The 11,465-nt window shown below is 35.8% G+C and overlaps 1 pseudogene; it reads left to right on the top strand.

Annotated features, from left to right (window-relative positions):
- The first annotated feature begins 702 nt into the window (after positions 1-702).
- Positions 703-9,093, top strand: LOC130735384 (uncharacterized; annotated as a pseudogene).
- The last annotated feature ends 2,372 nt before the right edge of the window (positions 9,094-11,465 follow it).

Below are 11,465 nucleotides of genomic sequence, written 5' to 3'. Positions count from 1 at the left end.
ACCAAGAATGATAGTAGTTCTCTGGCATCTGATTCTTGTGTGCAATTGCAGCAACAACATGCTTACATGGCATCCCAGTCAATTGCCAAAACCTACAGTGGCAGGTCCCATTTGAAATATGCACACCAACTGATCATTCCCAGCTTGTAACTTGATATTCATAACCATCACCATCCACAAACCATACTGGTGTCCAACCATTGTTGTCCCTTTTCTCTTTATCCAGTCTACTTTTCTGCATTGGTGGAAGCATACCCCGATGCCCTATCAACTTCATTTTGTTATGGGCCACTGTCCTCATGATGTAACACCTCACTTCCTCTAGCAGTGTTAAAATTGGCTTCCCCCTATAATTGAGTATTTTTGCATTAAAGGTTTCACATGCATTGTTGCAAATGTTGTCATTCTTAGGATGGTCTCTGAAGTATGCATTTGTCCATGCTTCTTTAGGCCACTTGTTCAAATAATTCCAAGCTTGGACATTCTTGGCTTTCAATCTGTCCATTTTTGCATTGAGTTTAGGGATTGTTCTTACTCTAGCACACTCTCATACCACATTCTTCATCTCGTTATCTTTCCATGGCTTTGTGAAGTTCCTCCAAAAGTGCATTGCACAAAATTTGTGCTGCACAGCAAGCAAATGTTCCTACATTGCAGGGATGAGGCCCTTCACAAAAAAAATTTAAACATTCAATTTAGTCCATGAATATAACATGTAACTTTCAAGTAGGTCCTGTGGATGTTCCCCTTGCTCCTCTGAAAAATGTGTTATTCCATCCTAAAGCAAGTGTTCAGAAGTGGAAGTGTGTTTGTCAGAAAAAGATTGCTTGCGAGATAGAGTGTAGTCAAGAAGCTATGGAGTGCAAGGAGATCATGGACTTTCTTGCTGATGTTGTGCTGTAATAACTTTATGACCATTTGTTATGTGTACTGTTCTAAGTACTTATTTTGCTATTGTTTTGTGATATCTTTTGGTTATGTCTACTTCAGGTGTTCTTTCCTGAAGCATCTTTGCCAAAATTCAGCTAATAACATTTGTGTAGTTACTACTGGTTGTTTGGTAACTACTGTGTAGTTTATGTTTTGCACTTAGCTGCTGCAAATAGCTATGTTGCTGGAAGGTTCTAACTGTGCTACCTTGATATATTCTACTTACTGTGATATGTTGATCCAAGCTTCTCAAGTATGAGGATCATATGTTGTGGTATGATGTATTAGCTAAAATTCGACAAAGGGGGAGATTGTTGTGCCTTTGATCATGGTTGTCTACATTTTAGCTAAGGCAGTTTTGTTAGTGACACGATGTGGGACCAGATGTTGTTACATCGTGCCTTTCATATTTGTCCCTAAGAACATGTTGTGTGTTTGAATGATTTATTCTAGAAGCTTTGGATTGATTTCGTGATTCACAAGTTAGAGTTATTGAAGAAGCTTCTGTGCGCCGCTCAAGGAATATATCAAATGTGATCAAATCGGTTTTAGAGGATTTGATTTGAAGTTTAATTGTGAAAGTTTCTATCTTTTGTTCAAATCTTACGATATAAGATTTGTTGTAGATTTTAAAAAATTCGACTTCCTGTTTGTTTTGTGGACTCTATTTTCGAGCAAGCCCATTGAAGATCAAAGGCTGCTGAAGAATTGCTATTTAAGAAGACCTTACCCTAGTTGCTCAAGTGTGGATTGTGCGTTGTGTTGCTTGAGCAAGAGCGTGTGTTTTAGGGTTTGTTTTGTATATTCAATCACGGTGGCAGTGATTGTGAGAGAGGTCTCATACTTAGGGGGAGTTCTAAGTAATAAACCATTGGTAGAAATAGGTAAGAACGACCTTGAACAAGGGTTGTTCATCTAAGACCTTGTGTACTTGATTCTCTATAATTGTGCATTATCTTTCTCGGGTTGATACCATTCAAATGTAGGTGATGGTGCACCGAACTGGGTTACCAATTCTATGTGTTCTTTATTTTTTTACTGGTTTAATACTGTGTTGAACTTGTGATTTATCTATTGTACGTTGTGCACGATGTCCTAGACATTGGGTATAACATCTGTCCTGTGCGTGAACCAGAATTTCACTTAGCATCTGCCCCCTTCTTTTATCATCTCACTACTCTCCTCTCTTCCTTCTTCTTTATTTCTCATTCTTCATACCCCTCCTCTTTTTTCGTTCTTCCCATTCTGTGATGAGATGCTGCCACCTCTACCTTCATTATTCACCTTATGACGATGAAGGTGACCCAATTTCAACTTTTCCTGACATTACTTGGTTTGTTCAATGAGGTATAATATTGACATTGCACCTACAGAACATGGAACACGTAACAAGTGTGTTTTATGCATCTTTGCTGATGAAACACGTCATAAAGATATGACACTAAAATTTTACTTGTGCTATTATCCTCAATGTTTAAAACTTAGTAATTCTTTATGTAGTTGATTGTGCTATTAATGTTATTTGACACTAATGATATATGGACTTGATAAAGGAATGGAAAAGATACAGGGGCCATAAATATACTATCACTAAAGAAACTTTTTTACTATATAAAAAAAACGTTTCTTCTTGACGCAGAACCTACATATACTATTAAGTATGAAAGAAGATAGTTGTTTGCTTTTACATCACAGTAGAATATTTATGGGCTCCTAATTTCTACCAACCTAATTATTGAGCTCAACTACACTTACCAACCAAAATTTAGTGCTAGCCTTTGTATCTGTTAAATTTTCTTACTTCTTTCATTTGTTTATTTCTGAAGTTTGCTTTTGTTGTGAAAGTGTGGCTCAATTGTATTGTTAGTGTGTGCCAAGTAAGTTGTTACCTCTTCTCATATTGCAATTGATATACATTTGTTGTTTAACATGCTGCTAGTGTTTACCCTTTAATCTTCTCAATATGTTTTTTTTTTAATTTCATAGCTTTATAGAACTTTTAGTCAAATAGTTGGTCCCCAAAATTTTACTAGTCCCTAAAGCGTTAGTGGATGGTCCCCATATTTTGTTTAAGCATGTTAGAAAATTGATAGTTTTTGAGTAATTTGTTTCTTTCGTCTACACGACACAAACATTCTAAAAAAAATATCACAATAATAATTTTTCTCTATTTTATTCTATATGAAACAAATCTTTCATATTTTAGTTGGTTAGGAAAACAATTGTTATTAATAGATAAGATTTAAAAATGACAACAATAGCTTGAGATTTTGATAAAGATTTTATGATATTTGTAATGTCCTATGTATATAGCAACATGAATGCTTCTTTGAACGTTCAAGTGACTGGATGTTTCGTCCAAGCATGCTTGGTTCATGTGGCCAACAGAGAAGGCTCGTGTTTTTGACCAATGTGTCACAAATCCTAACATGAACTTCCCACATCCTCCCATTTGTGAGTTCCTTTATATGGTTGTAACTAATTTTCTCTTTTATAGTAAAATCATCTGAACATTTTCTCATTTTTATGAAAATATTACTTGGTAGATGTTGGACACCCAACACCAAAGGGCTACCTTTTACCCTATAGATGTGAGTGTTATCATCTTCTTGATTTTAGGCATCAATCTGGTTTGGGAAGAAAAAAAACTCTAAAAATGTCCTTATAATAAGGAACATAGGAAGTATTTTATACACAATGCCCTCAAAGGACTTGTCTGACCATCTTCGATACATTCCTTTCCTCTGTGATGCTTGGAACTTACCGCTTTACAAGTACAATATTGGCTATTAGTCAACCATTAATAGATAAATGGAGGATTTATTATCATACTCCCATATCAAAACATCACTCTCATGACACACATTCCCAAAAAATAGGGTGTAATTTAATATTGAAATTTAATATTGTTGTAATGGTAAGTTAAAATTTGTATATGTTTTCAAGTCAAAATGGTGTAATTTCGTGATAAGAATAGGGTGTTAAGATCAATGAGCTTACTAAGCCGAATACACATGTAGATAGTTTTTTGGGTCCATGAGGTTGTGTAACCTCCTGACTTGACGACTGGTCTCACGGTAACAACACGAGTCTTTTCAGCGCGCTTTGTCCTCACTCGCGCGCTTCCCAGGAAAACTTCCCAGGAGGTCACCCATCCCAATATTACTCCAAGGCAAGCACACTTAACCATGGAGTTTTTATGAGTTGGTCTCCCGAAAAGAAGATGCATCTTGTTGTCATGAGTAGTACCAATCAAATCTCTTATGCCCTCCTCAACTGTATAGTCCATCCCTATACAGTCTCGGAATACCTCTTGTTCGGGTGTGAGATCGGTTCATTCATGTGCCCCTCCGCCTAGAAGCCTGCCAGGAGCCGCTCCTTGTCTGTGCCTTACTGCACCGGCGATCATTCCCCGCCCTCCTCGGCCCCGGGCGTCACAGTTTGTCCTTTCTTCAAACTCCTTTATATTATAGACCCAAAATATTCTTTTGATATTTTGAAGTCCAATACTGTTTGTTTGTTGTTAGACCTTGTAAGAGCTTAAAGATATGTTGTCCCTTTTTTATAAGGAAAAAAATAATTTTACATAAAGAAAAATAGAGATGGAGGCATGCAACCAACAAGGAATACGATTCGATAAAAAATGAACACATGAATTTAGTCAAGATTTCAATAATCTGCTCTTCAAACTCTTACTTCCTTCCGATAATCTGTTGTTCGTCTTATAATTGAACTAACTCTTACTTAGTTCTATATTGGATCAAACACAAATATATTCTCCAATGTTTAATATGTTAATATTATGCAGGAAAATCGATGATGGAAACTGTTAGGGGTGCATCCAGAATTTGTATCAAACCTGCAACTGCAAAATTTATTTCATTTAAGGTTGGGTGTGATGTTTTATATGATTATAATTGTAATAAGGTAAACATGTATATTAATGTTCATTTTGAAAAGTACAAATAATAAGCTAATGCATTTGGTGTTTTCATGTGTAGTACATGTTTGCATGGTTTTGAGATGGATGAACCAGTTGGTTATATTGGCAGTAGACCTGCTGCACTTCCTATTGGAGATGACTTTCTGATTATGCACAAAGTGAAAAACATTTCATTTTTTAAGCAAACAATCGAGGTGTGTGTGTTTTCACAGGTTATGGCATGTCATCGGTGACTATTATATTTTCTTATAGTTGGTAACATGTTGTTTTTCTTATTACTTATTAGGAAGGGTATTTTATTAACCTTTACAAGGTTGTTGCAATGTTGAAAGATGACATGTGGTGGTGTTCTGTCATGAGAATATTTCAAGTGAAAATCAAATGTTTTACTGTGGTAGATGTTTGTGTGCTGCTTCTATGTTGAATTTTTTTAAATGCATTATACACATGTTACTGATGTACCAATTAGTTGTGGTTTTGACTAAGTAGTTATGGACAATTTTGTTTTTTTTTCTTTTCGTTTGAGTTTATTCATGTACGAACACATTATTTGACTTCATGATAGGTGCAAGGTAAAAGTTGACGTTTTTTTATGGAACACATTTTGCATATTTATTTTGTTTGAATATGATGTCCATAGTCTTTTTGGAAAATTCCTCAATGGAATGTTGACTGGTGTGGAGGTAACTTATAGCTAATCATGGCAAATCTGTAATTTTTTACCTCATGCATCACCTTAATTGATGGATTATGATGTATCTGTAATGAATAGGGCATCCAAGACCTGAGCACTCACACGTGCACTCCTTCAATGGAGAAACTTTAGTCGGTAGAGAGATTATTTTCAAAGTGGAGAACAAAACCGAACATTTAAATAAGTATGATGCGTCATACTGTGTGAAGAGGGTGTGTGATAATCTTGTTATTCTAGATACTACTAGAGGTGTGGCTCATTTGATTATTGATGAGGTTAGATCACATGGTCGTTTGAAATTGGTAAGCCCTGGCAAAAAACCTAAAACTCAGTTCTTATAGAGTTGGGGATTTAGCCCAAATGAGAGCTTGGATGAGCTGATACTCTTGGGCCAACATGGAGTTGTTCCTTGGAAAAATCACATAGAGTTGTGGATTTAGCCCAAATGAGAGCTTGGATGAGTTGATACTCTTGGGCCAACATGGTCCGTCGGCACTCTATGCTCCACACTCTTGAATTTATCGTTTGTCATAAGTTGTATCAAAGAAAATTATCATTTTCTACACAACAACAAAATTAATTTCAAATGTCAAATACTCAAATACTAATTATGTATACAATTATTCAACAAGAACTAGTTCCAATTCAAAATAGTTTTATTTGACATTTGAGTCCAAGTTTATTGAATACAACTTACGAAAAGTAAAACACTAAAACATGGAATGTTACCTGTAGAAGATCACCAATGTTGATTACTAGAGCCCTAGGCACAAGGGAGACATCAATGCACCTGTTTTCATAAAGAACTTGGAGGCCACCAATATGATCTTGTAGAAGGATCTGACTTAACTCAAGGCATAAGAAGTTTCAGGCCTCAACTTACTAAAGTTGTCTGGAAAGCTTTTGAATACTAAATTTAACTCAAGGCACCAATATGATCTTGGAGTTATATGCTGTTGTTAGTGCTGAATGAATATTTAAAGCCTTAAGCCTTATTATCTTATCTTGAGACTTTGTGAGTGGGTCTCGTGGATGTGTGTGCTTGAAGGCTGAAGTTTCTGCCTATTGAAATAGAGTCTGCAACCTAAGCTTTATTTTTGTTCTATCATTGGTTTTGGCTGAGTTGTGGGAAATAGTTCTTGTACAGGTTTCTGTGTTTCTGTTCTGGTCTATTGTAGTGAGATTGATTAATTTAATTTCACTTTTGCTGACAAAAACAAAGTGTGCTTGTAGTCTTCTTTTGAAGGAGACTAGGAGTGATGTTTTCTTTTGTTAAAACAGAGTAGTGATGCCTTGTTTTTACTGATTATGGTTTGCTTTTAATTTTTGGGAAGGTCATGGACAAATTTTTAGTAAAGAGAGCAAGGTCATCAAGTGGGCAATGTGGAACAAGCTCATCACAAAAACAACCACCACATGTTGAAGTTAATATAAATGAGTTGCCATCAGATCCTGGATTGCGACCAAGGATTACAACATATTATCCTAATGATCAAGATAAGATACGGAGAACATATTTGCAAAAAGGGTCATGTCAACCTAAGAAGATTTTCTACGACATGGTTCACTGAATTTGAAAGTTGGATAGAGTACATCATTGAAAAAGATGCTGCATATTGTTTGTGTTGCTATCTCTTTAGGCCTGAGCAAGGAAAGTAAGGTGGTGGTGAGACATTTGTCACCAAGGGATTCAACAGTTGGAACAGAAAAGATAAGATCACATTTCATGTTGGAGGTCCTAATAGTGCTCATAACATTGCTTTCAAGAAATATCAGGACTTAATGAAACAAGATCAACATATTGACACTGTGATGTTTAGGCATTCTGACAAACAACGTAACATCTACAGAACACTCCTAAAGGCAACAATTGATTGTGTTTGTTGGCTATTAAAGCAAGGCTTAGCTTTTCATGGTTATAATGAGTCAAAGGGTTCTACCAATCAAGGTAACTTCCTTGATCTACTTAAATTTCTTTCCATGCACAATGATTTGATAAAAAATGTTGTTATGGATAATGCTCCTGAAAACCATCAACTAATTGCTCCAATAATCCAAAAAGATATTGCTCAAGCTGCTGCATCAGAAACTACTAATGCTATTATTGCTGATATTGGAAATGAATTCTTTGCTATTCTTGTTGATGAAGCTCGTGACATATCAACTAAAGAACAAATGGAAATTTCTCTATGTTATGTTAATAAAACTGAAAGTATTGTTGAGCGTTTTCTAGGTATTGTTGAACTATTTTGTAAATATGGGCTTAATATATTAAGTATCCGTGGACAAGGTTATGATGGTGCTAGCAACATGAGTGGAGAATTTAATGACATGAAAAGTTTAATTTTAAGGGAGAATCCATGTGCATATTATGTCCATTGCTTTGCTGACCAATTACAACTTACTTTAGTTGTTATTGCTCAAGAACATGGTGAAGTTTCCTTATTTTTTAACTTAGTCTCCAAGTTAATGAATGTTGTTGGGGGATCTTGCAAGCGAGTTGACATGCTTCGTGAAAAACAATTGGAACATATTAGAGAAGCATTAAGCATAAGAGAAATTTCTAGTGGGCAGAGTCTTAATCAAGAAACTAATCTTAAACGCCATGATGATACTCGTTGGAGTTCTCATTATGCCACTTTGGTTAGTATAATAATGATGTATTATGCTATTATTGATGTTCTGAACATTATGAAAGAAGACAGATACCCTGACAGGCAAAAGGTGAAGCATCAGGTCTTCTAATTATGTTGCAAGGTTTTGATTTTGTATTCTTCTTGCATTTGATGAGAAGTGTATTGGCAATTTCACATGAATTGTCATAATCATTGCAAAGGAAAGATCAAGACATTATGAATGCTATGAACTTGGTTAACATCACAAAGACTAGGTTTGAAACACTTGGAAATAATGGATGACAGCCTTTGTTGAAGGAAGTCATTTTATTTTGCAATAAGCAATCTATTAGTGTTCCTCCTATGGAAAGTGTGTTTGTTAGTGGGAAGTCACGACGATAAACTCATAGCATTACAACAGAGCATCATTATTGTGTTGAGTTATTTTATACCGTGATAGACATGCAGCTTCAAGAACTCAATGACCGTTTTGGTGAGATTAATACTCAATTGCTCATTTGTTTGGCTTCTTTGGATCCATCTAATTTGCTCTTTGCTTTTGATAAGCAAAGGTGTTGGAATTTGCAAGTTTTTATCCAAATGAGTTCACTCCATTTAATTTAGTGATGCTTGGTAATGCACTAGATTGTTACATCATGGATATGCATATGAATGATGAATTTGCCTCTTTGGCACTGATTTTGCCTGTTGCAACAACAACTATAGAAAGAGCTTTCTCTACTATGAATATTGTGAAGAATAGGCTGCGTAACTGAATTGGAGATACATGGATGAATGATTGTTTAGTTACTTACATTGAGAGTAATGTATTCAATAACATTGACTCTAAGCTTATTGTTCAACGATTTCAGAATATGAAATCGCGTAGAGGACAACTATGGTTTGTATAATTTCTTATGTATAAACATATTACAATTTTTTTTAATTTATATTTTTATCGATGTGCTCATTTAAAAAATTTGAACCCCCTAACCCCGGGTCCTAGATCCGCCACTGTCGTTTGGTGCGCCATATTAGACATGATAGTATAAGGTTGTACAATACATTATAAGCTTATCTATTGTTTGGTGCTGACGTTGTATTGTATAAGCTTATTCATCAATCCACTCTCATAGATTAAAATGATGGATAAGACATGATTAGTTTATGACATATAAGCTACTTGAAATTATTTAATGCACTGCCACAACCACCTCCACCATTGTCGGGACTCCTATCGCCACCACCACCACCACCACCTCCACCAACTCCACTATCTTCATCACCACCACTCACCGCCACCACCGCCCAAAAACACTTCCGACGCCACTCCCACCACTGCCACCACCACAATTAACTCCACTACCATTTTCACCACCGCCTCTACCACCGTCATCACCACTACCACCACTGTCACCACCACATACACAACGACCACTAACTCCACTGCCTTCATCACCACCACCCACTGCCACCACCACCCTAGAATATTGTCGGCACCACCACCACCGCCAGTCCGTCACTACACTATCACCGCAACCACAACCAACTCCACCACCATCCTCACTACCGCCTCCACCACCCTCTACCACCGCCATCACCACTACCACCACCGCCACTTTATCGTCACCATCCACTGTTGCCGCCACCACAACCACTACCATCGCCACCGTCTTTGTTGTCACGACCCCCCTTTGTCACCATAGCCACCATTGCCACCACCGCCGCCCTACAACACTTTCACCGCCACCACTACTGACACAATCAACTCCACCGCCCTCTCACAATCATCTTAACCACCCTTCACCATTACCATCGCCACCCCCACCGCCATCACAACGACCACCACCACCACCAATCTCCACCACCACTACCATCAACCAAACACATAAATTGTATCAGTTAAACGATATGATAAGTTAGATAGTGTATCATCAAATGTTGTATAGTACTATTAATTTTTTATCATGCATCCTATCAAGTCTAATGCTATCATACCTTATACTATAGAACATACTAAACATGCTCTTAGGCTTCTAGGAGAGTGAGAAATCATGTTAAGTTTCGTATCCAAGTATTGCTTCTCTTTTACTTTATGTTGGTATGACAATAGATTCTTAGCTTAATATTGAACTTTTGATCATGAACAAGGATTCACGTACGTTACAATATTAGCTAGATAAAAAATTAATCTATTCATTTCACAAAGATTGTTGTTTAAGGTCGTAACACAAACAGTAAGATAATAATAATTTATAGTTCAATGTTACTAAAATACTCTTATATATGTTTACTAATACCATGTGCAACAATTAAATTCTACTTTAGAGAATAATATAGTTGATAGAGAAGATTTGTATTTAGTCAATATGAAATGTGATAAGTGAGACAAAACTTATTAAATAAATGTATAGATAGAAAATTTTAGAAAAAAAAGTATTGATTTCATAAAACAATAAGCATTTTAGAAAAAAATGAAGAGGTGTTAAAACAACAATTTTTGTTTAACAGAGGAGTAATAAGGTGGAGTTGATTAAATACATTAATTTAATAATACATTAATATTGATTTCTGAATATAATAATTTAAAAGGTTCTATTTGAATTTAATCCATATGCACTGTCAGTGCAAAAAAAATTTACACTAATATACAACCATTTTTTGCCACATATAACAAGTTGTTACATTTCTCTTTTATTTAAATAATTAATATGTATGTAAAGAAAGTTTCAAACATGCATATACCATTATCTCTCTTTTTGTTTGTGTGTAAATATAATTTGTTGTACCTCAATGTGGAGATGTGGGATGGGAGTGAGCAAAAAGTTCACCCCTTGTGGAGATGAGGGACGAGGACGGGGACAAATGAGAGAAGTGAGGACGGGAAGCGGGGAAGCACTCCCCGTACGTACCCGCCCCTCCCCATTGTCATCCCTAGACTTGCACATATAAAAAAGAGCTATATGATTTACATGTATATAATTTTTCACTCATTTTTCACATTCATTTTCTATCTTTTTTCTTTTCTCATTCCATCATATCACTTATCAATGCATTTTACTTTTTTTTTTCTTCATATTATCCACTTCATTGTTAGACACCGAAAAAGTATAATGATTTGTTTATTTAAAATTATATATAAGAGAGAATAAAGTTAAATGAGCAAATTAAATTTTATAGTATTTTCATTTTCATTCATTCTCATTCTCATGTTCCTCAAATCTTTCCCCACTCTTTACAGATGCCGTTGTGATGCCTAATGGCACGGTATCTGTCAAAAAGT

Source organism: Lotus japonicus, chromosome 1 (assembly GCF_012489685.1).
Source record: "Lotus japonicus ecotype B-129 chromosome 1, LjGifu_v1.2".
In the NCBI taxonomy this organism is placed as follows: domain Eukaryota; kingdom Viridiplantae; phylum Streptophyta; class Magnoliopsida; order Fabales; family Fabaceae; genus Lotus; species Lotus japonicus.
Note: the sequence above shows the minus strand (reverse complement) of the source record. Positions and strands in the feature narration are given on the sequence as shown.